This window comes from Dasypus novemcinctus, chromosome 3 (assembly GCF_030445035.2).
Source record: "Dasypus novemcinctus isolate mDasNov1 chromosome 3, mDasNov1.1.hap2, whole genome shotgun sequence".
Taxonomy (NCBI): Eukaryota; Metazoa; Chordata; class Mammalia; order Cingulata; family Dasypodidae; genus Dasypus; species Dasypus novemcinctus.
Genome location: NC_080675.1, coordinates 11558807 through 11576738, shown reverse-complemented (window position 1 = coordinate 11576738; position 17932 = coordinate 11558807). Strand labels below are relative to the sequence as shown.

The following is a 17932-nucleotide window of genomic DNA, read 5'->3' as shown; positions in this document are numbered from 1 at the left end:
CCAGCTCTGATGCTAATTGACTGTGTGGTCCTAAGCGAGATGCTTAACTTCTCTGAGCCTCACCTTTCACACCTGTGGAGGGTTCCTGGGAGGTTTTGGTGAGGTGGCTTGGTTTAAACCCCTGGTGCATAGTAGGTGCTGTACCAGTGACTGCTGCTGTCATCACTAAGGATACAGGAAGTGGCTGTTGCACGGGGGCTGACAGGGAGCCGGGCTTGGGTGGCCTGAGCACAGCCGGCTCCCTGAGCCAGTGGCAGGGCTGGGATCTAGCCTCTACTCCTGGGGGGTGTGCCTGGGGCACGAGTGCCCCTGAGAGCAGCAGGAATTTGAGCCCCACAGTGTGGAAGCAACACTGCCCCCCAATGGGACACTGATGAGTGGGGGTACTGGCTGCCCTGGCGCCAAAGCAGGAGCTGCCCTGCCTGGCTGCCACTTCTGGCTGCTGCCTTGACAGACCCTTCCGCTTAAAAAGCCGCTGGCAAAGATCGCCCCAGAGGCTGGCCCCTCTCCCAGGCGGACCTCTTTTGGTCGGCTGGAGGAGCACCTCCCCACACCCTGCCACGGAGTGCCTTTCTTGGTTGAACCAGGCTCATTCTTCAGTTTCTCTAATGTAACTCCACCATCTTTCCTCTGCTGTGAAGAGAGTGGAGAGAAACCTGCCCAGGTTAGCTGAGCTGTTCTCTGCAGCATGCCTCCTCAGGTCCTGGCTCCAGGCAGAGTAAAAGCTGGCTCTGTGCAGCGGAAGGAGCAATACTTCCACTGTCTGTCCCTCTGGCACTGGTGTGTGGGTGAGTGTGTTTGTCAAGGAATGGTCCTCAGTTACAGGGAGGGTGTGTCTTAGTCTACCAGCGCTGCTATGACAAATAGCACGGCTGGTTGGCTGAAACAACAGGAATGTGTTGTCCCACTTTTGGAGGCTAGGAGGGCAAAATCAAGGTGTCTGCAGGATGTGCTTTTTCTAAAGCCCGTAGCATCCTGCTGGTGGCTTGCCTGCCATCTCCTGCCTCCCTCCCATGGCCCTCTGTCTCCTTCTGCCTCCTCCTCTTGCCTCTAAATGTCACCTGCTTCTAAGGATTCATCATCTCAGCTTAGGGCCCCTATCTCAGTTTGGCTTCCTTTAGCTATTAATAATAACCTCTTCCAAGATCCTATTCACAAGTAGGTTCCCTTTCTCAGGACTGGGGGTGAGGACGAGAACATGACTTTGTGGGAGACATGATTCAGCCCATATCAGGGATAATGTTCGTCTTCCTCCTTCGTTCATTTCCTTGTCAGCCAATGTTTCAAAAGCTTCCCACGAGGCACCCACGTGGCTGGGATGACAGTGTGCAGAGAAGCCAGTGTAGCAGACGTCCACCCAGGCAGAGTCCATCAACATGCTGCATCAACACGCTGCAGCCCCCGGTCCTTGGGTGTTTCCGCAGAAGACGAGGACAGTAACAGGTCTTCTTGTCCTCTGGCTTTGATGCTGGGATGGCCGGTTGGGAAGAGACTTGAATCCTCTTTGCTATTTAGTGACACGAGCACATGTGGTCCTCCCTCTGGGGAGCTGGACCTTGTTACCCAAGACGGTTAAAAACACTTCCCAGGGCTGCCCTCGCTGGGGGTGGCCTGTGTGTCATCTCTGCTTTCCACGGGGGGAGCGGGGTGCTCAGGGGCTGGCCCAGGAGGCATCGGCTTGTGCCTGCAGTGAGCCAGGGGGTTGCTAAGTTTGGAAGGAGAATGGGGATAGAAGACAGTGGTCCACTGGCCTCGAGTGAGTGGCCTTCCAGGTATGCAGCACCGCCCACTGACCCCTGAGCATCTGCCTGGCTTTGGCCACTCCCAGCTGTGCATAAATGGAGAGAAGGGCTACTCTGGCACAGGGCGGAGGGCTTGGACAGGCCGCCTGGGTTAAGCCTGATTGCCCCTCTGCTAGCTTAGTGACATAATCGCTTCCTCGTCCTTTCAGTGGGATTTTTTTTTTTTCTTATCAATCTTTTATTTTTTTTTATTTTTTTTATACATTTTTTTATTGACTTTGTAATAATATTACATTAAAAATATATATGTGAGGTCCCATTCAACCCCACACCCCCACCCCCCCTCTCCCCCCCCAACAACACTCGTTTCCATCATCATGACACATCCATTGGATTTGGTAAGTACATCTTTGGGCACCTCTGCACCTCATAGACAATGGTTCACATCATGGCCCATACTCTCCTCCATTCCATCCAGTGGGCCCTGTGAGGATTTACAATGTCCGGTGATTACCTCTGAAGCACCATCCAGGGCAGCTCCATGTCCCAAAGACGCCTCCACCTCTCATCTCTTCCTGCCTTTCCCCATACCCATCGTCCACCATGTCCACTTTTCCCAATCCAATGCCACCTCTTCTATGTGGACATTGGATTGGTTGTGTCCATTGCACCTCTATGTCAAGAGGAGGCTCAGATTCCACATGGATGCTGGATGCAATCCTCCCATTTTCCGTTGTAATCACTCTAGGCTCCATGGTGTGGTGGTTGTCCCTCTTCAACTCCATCTTAGCTGAGTGTGGTAAGTCCAATAGATCAGATTGTAGGTGCTGGAGTCTTTTGAGGCTCGGGACCTGGCTATCACATTGTCACTCCAGAGATTCAAATCCCCTAAATATATCTTAAACCCCAACATTAACTGCACCTCCAGCACATTAGCATGAAAGTCTTATGAAGGGAGATCCCATCTGAGTCCAGATTCATCACACATAAACACCATTTCCAAATAGGGGCCATCTGCCCTGGTAGTTAACCCCATCGGCCATGACCATAACTCCCCTGGGTCTCTTTAGCCCTCAGAGGAACCAATATCTGGGGGTTGTATCTGCTTTATCTGTCTCTCTGACTCTGCTTAGTTGTGCATGAGGGCAATCCTTCTGCCAGCCTCCAGACTCTTTTTTAGAAACTCGTAGCCATATAAACTCATTTCTCCTTTCCATTTCTCCCTTACTTTAGGTCAAACAGCATTTTAAAGTCGTGGTATTTTATGTAGACATGGATATTCTGCTGATCCGCATTGAACCTTCCATATAAGGTCATTTTCCAGTTGCATCATCAGTTGGTAGTTGATAGTGGTCCCTCGTTGCCAGGGAGGCTCATCCCCGGGTGTCATGTCCCACGCTGGGGGGAAGGCATTGCATTTACATGCTGAGTTTGGCTTCGAGACTGGCCACATTTGAGTAACATGAAGGCTGACAGGAGGAAATTCCCAGGCACAATGTTGCTCTAGGCCTTGTTCTTATTTTAGGTTTATCAGCTCACAAGCATAGTCATTAGCATCAGGGGCTCACTGTTGAACCCTCACTCCCTCCCGGTCCCCGCCACTGTACCTGGGAGACTGTCGCTGCTCCCCTAGGGACCACGACAGAGCACCACTGGCCAGGAACCCAGTACCCCCCCTACTGTGGTTTTTAATTGTTGCCACTATGAGTATATCCAAACATTACCATGCACCCTGGACATATGTTCTGTACAGCTCCCTGTCAGCCATATATCACCTGTCATTGGTATCCCATACCAGTATCCCTCCATTGCCATTGTTGAAACACTCTGTGATCCAGAACTCCCCGAAATTTGAAGCCCAATATAATGTCATGGTCCCTTACTAGGGAATGGCATATAGCGATGGGTTTAAAGGATAGATAAAGAACTTGGATAAAGTTAGATAAAGAACTTAGATAAAGAATGTTGACTTGAAAAAATTCCACATCCTATCTTTTTCTTTTTTTTTTTTTTTTCCCCCCCCCCTAATTATTCAGCTTTTCTTCACAGGAGTCCTAGACCACAGCAATGTATATATATAATATACAGCACTCCCACACATCCACCAGAAAACCTTTTCCCTTCCACAGTGATACTCTTACGCCCTATTCATATCATATTTATTTAAAGTGATGTACAGAGTCTGAGACATTAGCTTTCTAACAAGGTGACATCTGTGCTTACATTATGGTGCATACTTTAGGATACACAGTTCTTTACATTTTTAGTTATCCTATGTTTTACATTATGGTTTACATTATCAATCTGTCATCTCCTATATGTTATGGTGTAATATTACATGTTTTATATCCATCCTTGTGTACTCTCAAGAAACTCCTCTCTTACCCCCTATTTACTTTGGTTCCACACATTTAACGTCCATTTTCCCTTCCACCTTGGTGCCCACAGTGACAGCCAACCTCCGTTTCCTGAGGAGCCACTTCCAGAGATAGATGGAATAGTGTTCAGGGCCTAACTTGCTCAACTGCCCCAATGCCCTGGGAGCCACCCTTTCTCTCAAGGGATACAGTTCCCTCTATTGATGGCATTAGTCCTCCCCAGGATGTGGGTCCACCCCCACTCTCACTACTTGGGTTTCTACCCCATGGTGTCACCCACTCTGGCAGAATGAGCATTTAGACATTCCCCAGGAGCCCGTCCTGCATCAGACCCTCCCCTCCGAGCATTCTAAACAGGTAACCCTCTTTATTATATTTTGATATGATTTTCTCGGCATTTTACTCTCCACCAACACCTGACCCTCTCCTGTGTTCGTATGCTACCCCTCCCTCCCCCCACTTTTGGGCAACGTTACCCATCCGTCCCTCCCCAGCCACCCTCAAACCCGCAAAGTCCCAACCAAAGGCAACCCCTTGCCCCCCTTTTATCTCTTCTTTGTGTTCATACTTACCACCATCTCATCTTAAATTCCACCCCTGCAGACATCGGCTCATATCCTTCCTCCACCCTCCGATTTCCTGTAAGCCTATCGTTCAGTCTCTTGCTATCTAGGGCAGCTTGTTTATTTCATATCATTGAGGTCATGTAGTATTTGTCCTTCAATGTCTGGGTTGCTTCACTCAACATAAGGTTCTCAAGATTCATCCATGTTATCACATGTGTTTGTAGTGTGTTTGTTCTTACAGCCGAGTAGTATTCCATTGTGTGTATATACCACATTTTATTGATCCACTCATCTGTTGATGGGCATTTGGGTTGATTCCAACTTTTGGCAATAGTGAACAATGCTGCTATGAACATTGGTGTACATATATCGGTTTGTGTCCTTGTTTTCAGTTCTGCTGGGTATATACCCAGCAGTGGTATTGCTGGGTCATATGGCAAATCTATGGCTAGTTTTTTGAGAAACCGCCATACTGTCCTCCAGAATGGTTGGATCCTTCTGCATTCCCACCAGCAGTGGATGAGTGTTCCCCTTCCTTCACATCCTCTCCAGCACTTGTATTCTTCTGTTTTTTTCATAGCTGCCAATCTTATGGGTGTAAGATGGTATCTCATTATAGTTTTGATTTGCATTTCCCTGATAGCTAGAGATTTGGAACATTTTTTCATGTGCTTTCTTGCCATTTGTATTTCTTCTTCGGAGAAGTGTCTGTTTAAGTCTTTTTCCCATTTTTTAAATGGGTTGTTTATCTTTTTATTTTCAAGATATAGGAGTTCTTTATATATGCAAGTTATAAGTTTCTTATCAGATATATGATTGCCAAATATTTTCTCCCACTGTGTGGGCTCCCTTTTTACTTTCTTGACAAACTCCTTTGAGGTGCAGAAGGCTTTAATTTTGAGGAAGTCCCATTTATCTATTAGTTCTTTTGCTGCTCGTGCTTTTGGTGAGATATTCATAAATCCATTTCCTATTACAAGGTCCTGTAGATGTTTCCCTACACTGCTTTCTAAGGTTTTTATGGTCTTGGCTCTTATATTTAGGTCTTTGATCCATCTTGAGTTGATCTTTGTATAAGGTATGAGATGGTAATCCTCTTTCATTCTTCTACATATGGCTATCCAGTTCTCCAGACACCATTTGTTGAATAGGCCGCTCTCTCCCAGTTGAGAGGGTTTGGTGGCTTTATCGAATATTATGTGGTTGTATATGTGAGGTTCTATATCAGAGCTTTCAATTCGATTCCATTGGTCTATGTGTCTCTCCTTATGCCAATACCATGCTGTTTTCACCACTGTAGCTTTATAGTATGTTTTGAAGTCAGGTAGTGTGATTCCTCCAATTTCGTTTTTCTTTTTCAGTATGTCTTTGGCTATTTGGGGTCTCTTTCCTTTCCAAATAAATTTCATAGTTAGTTTTTCTAGTTCCTTAAAGAAGGCTGCGTTGATTTTTATTGGGATTGCATTGAATGTGTAGATCAGTTTTGGTAGGATAGACATCTTAATAATGTTCAGTCTTCCTATCCATGAACAAGGAATAGTCTTCCATTTATTTAGGTCTTCTTTGATTTCCTTGAACAATCTTGTATAGTTCTCGTTGTATAAGTTCTTTACCTCTTTAGTTAAATTTATTCCTATTTGATTTTTTTATTTACTATTGTGAATGGTATTTGTTTCTTGATTTCCTCCTGATCTTGCTCATTATTGGTGTACAGAAATGCTACTGATTTTTGCGCATTGATCTTATAACCTGCGACTTTACTAAACTCATTTATGAGTTCTAGAATCTTCGTTGTAGATCTCTCAGGGTTTTCTATGTATAGGATCATGTCATCTGCAAATAATGAAATTTTGACTTCTTCCTTTCCAATTTGAATGCCTTTTATTTCTGGTTCTTGCCTCAGTGCTCGAGCAAGTACTTCTAAGACAATGTTAAATAGGAGCGGAGACAGTGGGCATCCTTGTCTTGTTCCTGAGTTTAGAGGGAAGGAGTCTAGGATTTCTCCATTGTAAACAATATTGGCTTTAGGTTTTTCATATATACTCTTTATCATGTTCAAAAAATTCCCTTGTATTCCAATCTTTTGGAGTGTTTTTATCAAGAAAGGGTGCTGTATTTTGTCAAATGCTTTTCCTGCATCAATAGATATAATCATGTGATTTTTTTCCTTCAATCTGTTTATATGGTGTATTACATTGATTGATTTTCTTATGTTGAACCATCCTTGCATACCTGAGATGAATCCCACTTGGTCGTGGTGTATAATACGTTTAATGTGTTGTTGAATACGATTAGCAAGTATTTTGTTAAGTATTTTTGCGTCTAGGTTCATTAGAGAAATTGGTCTGTAATTTTCCTTTCTTGTGATGTCTTTGTTTGGCTTTGGTACTAGGGTAATGTTGGCATCATAGAAGGAGTTGGGTAATGTTCTATCTGTTTCGATGTTTTGGAATAGTTTCAGCAGGATTGGTGTCAGTTCTTTCCGGAATGTTTTGTAGAATTCACCTGTGAAGCCATCTGGCCCTGGGCTCTTCTTAGTTGGGAGATTTTTAATAACTGATTCTATCTCTCTGCTTGTGATTGGTTTGTTAAGATCATCAATTTCTTCTTTTGTCAATATGGGCTGCTTATGTGTTTCTAGGAATTTGTCCATTTCCTCTAGATTGTCATTTTTGTTGGAATATAGTTTTTCAAAATATCCTCTTATGATAGTCTTTATTTCTGTGGGGTCAGTGGTGATATCGCCTTTCTCATTTCTTATTTTGTGTATTTGCATCTTCTCTCTTTTTTTCTTTGTTAGTGTTGCTAAAGGTTTGTCAATTTTGTTGATCTTCTCAAAAAACCAGCTCTTGGTCTTGTTTATCTGTTCAAGTGCTTTCTTATTTTCTATTTCATTTAGTTCTGCTCTTATCTTTGTTATTTCCTTCCTTCTTCTTCCTGTTGGGTTACTTTGTTGTTGTTTTTCTAATTCCTTCAAATGTGCAGTTAGTTCTTCAATTTTTGCTCTTTCTTCTTTTTTGATATATGAATTTATGGCTATAAACTTCCCTCTCAGTACTGCTTTTGCTGCATCCCATAAATTTTGGTATGTTGTGTTATCATTATCATTTGTTTCAAGGTAGTCATTGATTTCTTTTGAGATTTCCTCTTTGACCCACTGTTTTTCTAAGAGTGTGCTGTTTAATTTCCAAATCGTGGTGTGAAATCTGGGCTTCTGTCCCTTGCAAATCTCCAGCTTGACTCCACTGTGGCCAGAGATAATGTTTTGTATGATTTCAATCTTTCTGAATTCGTTCAGCCTTTCTTTGTGGCCTAGCATATGATCTATCTTGGAGAATGATCCATGTGCGCTTGAGAAAAATGTATATCCTGCTGTGTTTGGGTGTAGCGATCTATATATGTCTATTAGATCGAGCTCCTCTAATATACTATTCAGATGTTTTGTTTCTTTGGTGATTCTCTTTTGAGATGTTCTGTCCAGAGTTGATAGTGGTGTATTAAAATCCCCCACTATAATTGTAGATGTATCTATTCTTTCACTTAGTTTTTCCAGCGTTTGCCTGACGTATTTAGAGGCACCCTTGTTAGGGGCATAGATATTTATGATTGTTCGATCTTCTTGACAGATTTTCCCTTTCACTAAAATGTAGTATCCTTCTTTGTCTCTCACAATTGTTTCACATTTAAAGTCTATTTTGTCTGATATTAATATAGCTACTCCTGCCTTTTTTTGGTTATTGTTAGCTTGTATGATTGTTTTCCAGCCATTCACTTTCAATCTCCATGCGTCTCTGGGTCTAAGATGTGTCTCTTGTAGACAGCATATGGATGGGTCATATTTCCTTATCCAATGTCCCAGTCTGAATCTTTTGATAGGTGAGTTTAATCCGTTGACATTCAGTGTTATTACTATCAAGGAATTATTTGTGTTAGCCATATTTTGATTGGATTTGTGTTTGTCATATTTTGTTTGTATATATATATTTTTTGTCTTTTTTTGTTGTTGTTGTTGGTCTTATACTCTCCTCCAACTTTGCCTATCCTGTTTTTTCCTTTCTTCCTGCAGAACTCCCTTTAGAATTTCTTGAAGGGGAGGTTTCTTGTTGGTATACTCTTTCAGTTTCTGTTTGTCTGCGAATATTTTGAACTCTCCATCATGTTTGAATGCTAGTTTAGCTGGATAGAGTATTTTTGGTTGGAAATTTTTTTCCTTTAGTACCTTGACTATATCATACCACTGTCTTCTTGCCTCCATGGTTTCAGAAGAGAAATCAGCACTTAATCTAATTGAGCTTCCCTTGTATGTGATGGTTTTCTTTTCTCTTGCTGCTTTTAGGATTTTCTCTTTGTCTTGAGCATTGGATAATTTGACAAGTATATGTCTTGGGGTGGGCCTGTTGGGGTTTATGACTTGTGGAGTGCGCTGTGCTTCTTGGATATGTACATCTGTCTCTTTCAGTAGATTGGGAAGTTTTCAGCCATTATTTCCTGCAACACTCCTTCTGACCCCTTTCCCTTCTCTTCACCTTCTGGAATACCTATAATACGTATGTTTGAGCGTTTTGCATTGTCATTCAGATCCCTAAATCCTAATTGGATTTTTTCTATCTTCTTATTGACCCCTTCTACTATCTGTTTGATTTCTGATGTACTGTCTTCCACATCACTAATTCTCTGCTCTGTCTCTTCTAGTCTGCTGATATTTGCTGCAAGTGTATTTTTGATTTCTTGAACTGTGGTGTTCATTCCCATCATATCTGTTATGTTTTTGCGTATGTCTGCAATTTCCCCTCCAAGTGTTGTCTTCATGTTGTTAACCTCTTTCATTACTGCATCAAATTTGTCGGTGATAAATGTTCTGAGATCTTTCATTGCTTGTGCCAAGTTTTGCTCCCCTTCGTGATTATTGGTTTGTTGATTGGATTCAGCCATGTTTTCCTGATTATTGGTTTGGTTTGTAGATTTTTGTTGCTTTCTGGTCATCTCTTTATTTTGATGAATTTAATCAGTTCCTTAGCTTCTTTGTCTGCTCTTGGAGGTTAATTAGTTGTTATTTTTGCATAGGTGTTATATCTTCTCTTTGTCACTTTTTTCTTCTTATTCTAGTTACTTGTTGTTGGTTAAGTTCACTTTAGAGGAAAGTATTAGTGTTGGGGAAAGGCAATTGTGTAAGCAAGGGAAAAGTGTAAAGTAGTATTGGTGATGTATGTTAACAAAGCAAGAATATGAGATCTGTGAGGATGGAGGTTAGATTTATGTAGATTGTATAGAGTTATAGCTGTAGGTAGAGTACCTTTTATGAAGTAGATGACTGAATATGGGAGGAATATGGTATGAACTACAAAGCTATTGTTTTCATGAGAGAGGGAAAAAGAAAAGAAAGGTAATAGTTTCAAGAGTGGATAACAGACAGAAAACAGAACAAAGGTATTAGAAATTAAGAGTTAGACACTTTGTGGATCAAAGAACGGGAGGTGGTGGGTGGAATATAGGAGAGAGAGTAGATGATAGTGGATATCAAGATGCAGGGGAAGGGGGATAGTGTAGGTAGCCTAAATCAGTTCACACAGAAATGAGGCAGTGGAGGATGGGAAAACCCAGCAAATGTGAGGTGTTCCCTGTAGCACCTATTGTATACCTGAATTAAAATAAAATAAGTGGAAGATGAGGGACAAGAGGGAAAGAGAAAACAAAAAAGAAAAACAAAACTAATTATAATAAAGAGAAAAAGAAAGACAAGAAGAAAGGAAGAAAGAAAAAGCGGATGGGCAAATGGTGGGGAACGGATAGGGGGAAGAGAGATACAGGTATACACGTGTCACAATTGCTACACTAACTAAAACAACAACTTCCCCCCGCTTTGCCCTAAAACCCCCCGTCTGTCTGCCCAAATGGGTCTGCAAGCACCTCCCTTCCCACAAACCCCCAATAGGCCGCCCAGGGCCCACGAACTCCCCAATACTGCAGATGCTCAAAAAAAAAAAAAAAAAAATTTAAGTAAAATAAATAAAAAAAAAAAAACAAAGAACAGAAACCCCTCAGCAGGCCCGGCTCCACCCGCCGCTGCCCGCCGCAGAGGCCTGGACCGGCTCTGCCCGGCTCCTTACGCCGCCTCGGCCTGGCCTGGCTCCGCCCGGCTCCGCTCGCTACAGCGGCCCAGCCAGCTCCCGCGTCCACCTCCCGCCGCCGCGGCCTGGACCGGCCCAGCCCGGCTCCGTACGCCGCCGCAGCCTGACCCGGCTTCGCCTGGCTCCGCTCGCTACAGCGGCCCGGCCCAGCTCCGGCGTCCGCCTCTCGCCGCCGCGGCCTGCACCGGCCCCGCCTCAGTGGGATTTTGAGAGCCGCTGCCACGTGGGGTCATTGCAAGGGCTCAGCCAGACTGGAAAACCTTAGCACCTGCAAGAATGCATATGACAAGTGTCGCCTCTTGGCCCTTTTCTTGGTGCAGCCTGGATTCTAGTCACAGTGGGCTTACTTCTGGCCTCAGGGCAGGAAGTTGAGCTGGGGGAGGTGGACCAGCTGAGTTCCCGGTCCCTCCAAGTTCCGGCAGGAAAGGATCCTCCCTCGGCCACTCCCCTGCCACCCACCAGCGCAGTTGTCCAAGCTTTCCCATCCCTCTTCCTCGCCTAGCCCTCCCCTGGGGGCAAAGGTCACACTCACGGGCATGATTCGATATGACGCAGGGAGTGTAGGGCACCTCCGTTCTGGAGACGGCGGCTGCTAAACTGCTGCCACCTGTGCAGGTGGACTGAGAACCTGAGGGGAGGCGACGGGGGCTGAAGAAAGCCACACAGAGACAAAGACAAGATTAGAGGGGCCAAGTGGGCCGGGGCTAGCTGATGCATGGCCAAGGCCCCGAGCTGGCACCACAAGCTTCATTTAAAGCAGCCAGCTAGGTCATTGTTCTCGGAGCAGGGCCTATCAGGCATGAAGTTCTTAGCGGAGGGTTTTCTTAGAGTTTCTTCTTATCAGGACATCAGCTCCTTCCTGCACGCTTGCAGGTACAGGCACAGCTGACCACACCCTCACCTCTCTGCGCACACTGATCCTCCCTAGCAACGAGGCTGGAGCCCCGCACATTATTTCGGGGACCCCTACACTAAACCACCAGTGCTTTTTATTGCCCCATTTCTAGAACAGTCTATCACAGAGAAGTTTATATCTGCTTAGCACAGAAGTTCTAAGCCAGCGAAGCCCTCTGCACCCCTCCCCGAGCTCCTCTGGCTGGATGCTGCTTCTCTGCTTTCTTGCTGCGTGACACCGGCCAAGCCACTCAGCTCCTTGGAGACCCAAGTAGGACCATATCTGTCAGTGTTTTCAAAGAATGGGGTGCTTTTAAAAGCCCAGGGGTGATTTTGATGGCACAAGGACTGCAGCATTCAATAGCACCAGACCCCAAAAACAAAATAGCTCTTCCGTCTGATTTCACTTTCAAGTCACAGGTTGAGTCCAGGAGAGAGCCTCAGCTTCTGCTTCTCTTTAAGGCTTCTTTGACTTTCATCTCTCTCCCTTTTTAACCAAGAATGGACAGAGTCCCCGCCTCAAAGCCAGGGCAGGCAACTGCCCTTGTAGCTGAAATGTAATAACTAGGGTTTACTTTCATCGGATTCTTTGTGAAGGCCACAGCTTTTTCAGAGCAGACACTGCCGGTTTCCCATTTGGGGTAGTGATACAGCATTTCCTGTGAAATGAATGTAAGTCACGGCAGCATGCCTGGGACGTGGAAGTTTCAAATCCATAAAGGGCGCCCAGGAATGCCGGGTCAGGGAGGCAGGGAAGGTGAGGCCCTGAGCGTGGGCCTTCAGCTCGAGCCTTGGTTTCCTCACATAAAAAGGGAAATAACAACCTCTTCCCTGCCCGGATAACTAGGTTGGGGAAGGTCACACGGCTTGGGGCAGGTGAATGCCTGGGTCCCTTGTCGACTACATACCTGCCATGTGCTGTTGCCACAGGGACGACTGTCGTGCCGTCCCCTCTGGGCGACCCAGCCTCAAGGTCCAGGCTGCAGTCACCGGCCGGTGCCTGCCCGGGGCGCAGGGGTGAGGGAGACAACTGGCCTCGCCCAGCCCTCACTCTGTCCCCCTCCCCAGTATCTCATTCAGTCCTCAGATGTACCTGCCTTTTAAAATGAGGAACCCGCGGTTCAGGGAGAGAGGCAGCCCCAGGTCAAAGGCTGTGGAACCGGTAAAGTCCAAATTCGAACCCAGCTCTGTTTGTCCTCCAAGCCTGGGCTTTTTCCAAGTCACCGCCCAGGGAGGCAGGCTGCCCTTGACCCTGCCCATCCGTAATCTGATTGAGCACAAACCCTGAGCAGAAGGTCAAGACCAGGGAACACCAGCCAGGAGCCACAGGTCGTGAGGGCTCCTCCAGGTATAGCCTGTGCATACACACGGGGTGCAACTAAATCCTTTGGTATTTTGGCCCACACGTAGCCCTAGGCACGTGTGTGGAAGGAACACTGCTGGAGCACTGGATTCAAAGCTGGCTTGACCACCTGCCGGCCTGTCTAGTTAACTCATCTGTAAAAGGGGGACGATAAGAGTGTGGTAGTTTCCCAACTCTGAAAACAAATACCATGCAATGCGTTGGCTTAAGCAAGGGAAATTTATTGGCTCATGGTTTCAAGGTCAGGAGAAACCCAAAATTGAGGTGTCAGCAAGGCGATGCTTTCTTCCAGCAGACCGCGGCCACCCCGTTCCTTGGCTTTTCTGTCCCCTGGCAATGCACAGGGTGGCCCGGGCTTGGCTTCTCTGGGTTCCACTGACTTCCGGCTCCTTCCCGTGGCTTCTCTCGTGTGTCTGAATTTCGTTCTGTTTACAAAGGGCTCCACTAATAGGATTAAGATCCATCCTGATTGAGGGGGCCACACCCCAGCTAAGGTCACCTCATCGAAAGGTCCTTTTAACAATGGGTTCCCATGCACAGGAATGGCTTGAGATTAAGAATATGTTTTTTTCTGGCGTTGGTAGCTCCAAACCAGGATAAGCAGTAAATATTTCATGGGGTTATTGTGAGATTTACAAAAGATTATAGCTGAGGACTCTGACAACAGTCAGTCCTCCATATATAGTAGCACTGTATTATTCCTAAAGTACAGGTGACTATATCTAACACAATTCATACCAAAATTGGAGCTGGGTCAGCTTATATAACACACAGGCTAGAAAGCTGTCAGCTGGAATTTTCCTTCAGGGTAATTAAAATCTAAAATAATAGATGTGCTTTGGGTTCGTATCTGTTTGGGTTGTCACTGTTGCCGAAGAAACTAAAAGTATGTGTGTTTGGTTTCTTTAGTTTGTTTGTTTCTTTTTGCCCTACAAATTTCTAGAATTCCATTACAAGTGATGCATGTTGATTTCTAATAGCTACAAATCAGCATTCAGCTTTGTGTCCTGTTTCAGCCAGTGAGGGAAACATTTTTTGGTTTCTTCTGCATAATAATCATCGCTGTTTTGTTGCCCTTCCTTTCCTGGTGGCAGGATTGCCCAAGAGCAAAGCTGCCGCGGTTTCTCCCTGCAAGTTACTCGGCAACTCGGTGCCTTAGCTTTTCCGCCTCGTAAGATGGGTACGGCGATCCTGGTTGACTGCTCTGAGTTTCTGCGAGGCTGAGTGATTCCGTGACTGAAGACCATCTTTCCAGTAGAGAGAGTGCACGGTCATCGTCATTCCTTCACAAGCTCATTCATTCATTCACTCACACACACTCCCGGGTGCCTCCCCTCTGCAGGCACCATGCCAAGAACTGAAGCTACACAGATGAACAGGAGATGACCCTGTCTTTGTGTAATTTAAGTCAGGAGGGCCAAACACAAGTGACTGTAAAATAGTAGCAGGGTGAAAATATGTTGTTACAGACAAGCGTAGAAAATGGTGGGACCCTAGGAGAGAGTGCGATGATAGGGAGAAGGCATCAGGCACGGGCCTGAGAATTCCAGCTGGAGGGCGATGGTGGGAGCAAGGAAAGGAATGGGAGAGGGCAAGGGAGAGGGTGAGTTTAGGGTTTAGGTAAGGGGTTTTTAGACTGCAAGTGGGGACTTGCCTGAAATCAGTGGTAGGCTATGATAAAATAGTGGGTATTTTAAAGAATGGAATGGAATAGAGTAGAACAGAATAAATCAGAAACATATCCAGAGTACAGAGAAAGTAATTGTTTCATGACTTTTAGGAGTATATGTATATGTGCGGGCTGATTCTTGACATAAAATATTCTTACTCCTGTAGATTTTAAAAAATCAGAACCCTTTGGTCTGAATGGGTGCCTGAAGGTTCCCCATCAGTGGTGTGCTGGTACATTTTTAACACCTGAGTCTTCAGGGAAAGTATGTGCACATGGAAATTATGTACATAGTTGATTGTAAATTTTACTGGTCTAAGGGATCATAGCACACAATTTACAAATAATTTTTAAAATATTCCTTATTGTAAATTTCATATAGCCAATTGATTCTCATAGAATGTTTTCATCAATTTTTGCTGAACTCTTGTATCTGCAGCCAACAAATGGTTGCCATTCAACCATGATATGACAAAACTACAAATACGTGTTTGATTGTTAATCAGTACAGCAAAGTGGCTCATGGCATTAATGAACAATTGCAGTTCTCTCGTGAATGTTGGTTGGTATTTTCATTTACTGTAATGAATAAGACAAAAGTGAAGAAACAAAAATGTATGTTAGTATTTCACTCCTTCCCCAATGATGTAAACAATTTCTTTACTGAATTTTCAAATCTTGGAAGAATATTTTCTCAATTTGTATGCTACTCACAATGCAACAGCCTCAGATGCAACATATTTTTAAATTTAATCTCATCAGGAAAAATTGAAGAAGATTTTGAACTGGGCAAAAGAGGATTACTGAACAGTCTTTTGTGTAGAACTCTAGAGCCTCCAGGGATGATCTCATCCCCTGGGCTGAGTGTCTTTGCTTGCCTTTGATGAGGCTATTTTACGGCTCTGCAGAAATAGAAGTTAAATTTGTCATTTGAAAATGGCTAGTGATGCAAATGTGTTATGTTCATGGCTATGCAAATGACTCCTTTTCAGAGCTAAGCAAATGAATTTTGTCAGGTAGAAAACATAAAAATCTCTGTAACTCCAATCCTCCTTTGAGCCAGGTGTACCCTCTTGCTGATTCCTAATTAATTGACGAGTTAAATATTTGACTCGAATTCATTTTATATCTGTATGAGTCATGACTTTTTACCTTTTTAACAAATTACCCCATTAACAATCTTCATATTAACTTTTTCCTCATCACTTTCTAAAATCTAGGCAGACAGCAGAACAACAAATCAAGTCCTTATTTGTATCATTTGCGCATTTCTGTGGTGCAAATACTTCCACTGTGACCAATTTCAAGCTATTAAATGGGACTGACATTATTGAATGAGGATTTGGGAGGAGATGCACAGAGCATCCTGTTACATATTATCACCACCAAAAAGATACAATAGTTGCAAATAACCTCAAGAGTTTGGGGAATAGTGAAACAGCAAAACAATTAGAAAGTTGTGATGGTTAAGTTCAAGTGCCATTTTGGCTGGGTTATGGTGTTCAAGCATAGGCCTGATTGTCACTGGGAGGGTATTTTGTGGATTTAAATCATTCGTCAGTCCATTGCATCTACAGCGGATTACATCTACAATCAACAAAGGAGATTGCTTTCAGCATTGAGAGGAGTCTCATCCGATCTGTTGAAGGCCTCAAAGGGAGAACTGATGATTTCAGCTGTCAGAAGAATTTCCTTCCCTCCTTCTGCCAGCCAGCTTCTCCTGGGGAATTCACTGAAAGCTTTACGGGAGTTTCCAGCTTGCATCCTGACAAATGGCTCTCAGACTTACCAATCCCCACAGTCACATGAACCAAGTCCTACAATAAATCTCAAAATATTCACATAGTATATTTGTATCGATCTCTTTTTGGTTCTATTGTCCAGGAGAACCCTGATAATACAAAAGTGATGAGTTTTGAGTTTTATCTATGCTTTTAATATGATTTATTTAATAAGCTTATATAATTTAACTTTTCTTTTTTTTAACAATTACAAAATTCCTGAGCATTTAACAATTGGGTTTCATGCTTTTCCTTTATACCAAAAAACATCCCCATCGAACAAAGGGGCTCTTGTCTTTGTGCAGATGCTTGGGATTCCAAGCGGTGAACGTGAATGAAGGAAGCGGGCAAAGACCTGTAAGCAGAGCTGGGGCAGGGTGTCCCGTTGCTTTCCGCCTGATCGGACCCGAGGGTAGTGTCTTCCCAGGTCTTCACCTGCTGCGAAGGCTTCCCCAGGTGACTCAGCCGGGGGATCATGTCCCACCTCTGCAGCCCTTACCAAGTGGGGTTCACTCCTCCATAGCTGGGGGCCTGTGGACTGGCAGAGGAAACAGAGTCCTGCCCTGATGGGGCGTGGGGAGATCCCGTTCCAGACCTGACTTCCCTCTGGGAGTCAGCAGGTAGCACATGCGTGTTCACAGCTGATCCTAGGAGGTGAAACTGGGGGGCGCATGCCCTGGCTACAAGCACGCAAACACAAACATTTTAAAAAATACCACGAGCTGCCGTTCAGTCACTGTCAGCCTCAACGGGATGATCTAGTGCCCGGTCTGGGTGGACACACTCTCCTCTCGCCACCCAGCAGGTCCTGGCCTCCCCTTCTCCTGCACCCCACCTCCAGTACCAGGTTAAGGAAGAGCTCAGACATGTTTGCTACCTCGGACAGGCATGCAGGGGTGAGTCTGAATGCAATATGTTTTGTTTGAACCTAAGACCATTTCCAAAGGGGGAAAAGAATCTTTGGATTAATGTTCAATTCCCCTGGAGCCCAGAAGAAGGTACAAGTTGGTCATTTTGTTGCCCGCCACACAGATGGCTGTGCCTGTGCTAAGCCACAGAGGAAGGTGCTGGCTAGCATGTCTTTAACCCTAGAGGACCCCGGGCTGGCCAGTGCTCCTTTGGGGGGGTCGTTTGGAGCCGAGGTGGTGGAGGGAGCCTCCGAGTCGTCTCCCAACCTGAACGCACTCAGGGTCCCGATAGCAGAGAAGACCGCACCGCTTTCCATCTCGGCTCCTCTCGCCCTGCAAGCTCTGATCTGCAAATATGTCAGTCAAATGCATTGAGGTCACAACCGCACTGGAAAGACAAGGAGCCTCCCCCTTACTAAGAGTGCCCGACCTAACAACCTGCTAAGGGAACTTTGGAGGACTGTCATATATTTTCCTTCTTGTCAAAGACCCTCCTTCTACAG

General features: G+C 44.9%; 1 long non-coding RNA gene across 1 annotated transcript; it reads left to right on the top strand.

The window, feature by feature from the left end:
• Positions 1 to 598: 598 nt before the first annotated feature.
• Positions 599 to 16584, top strand: LOC139437846 (uncharacterized). The gene is made up of 2 exons (XR_011647763.1): positions 599 to 788; positions 14166 to 16584. It is a non-coding gene; the product is annotated as an uncharacterized lncRNA (long non-coding RNA).
• Positions 16585 to 17932: the final 1348 nt, after the last annotated feature.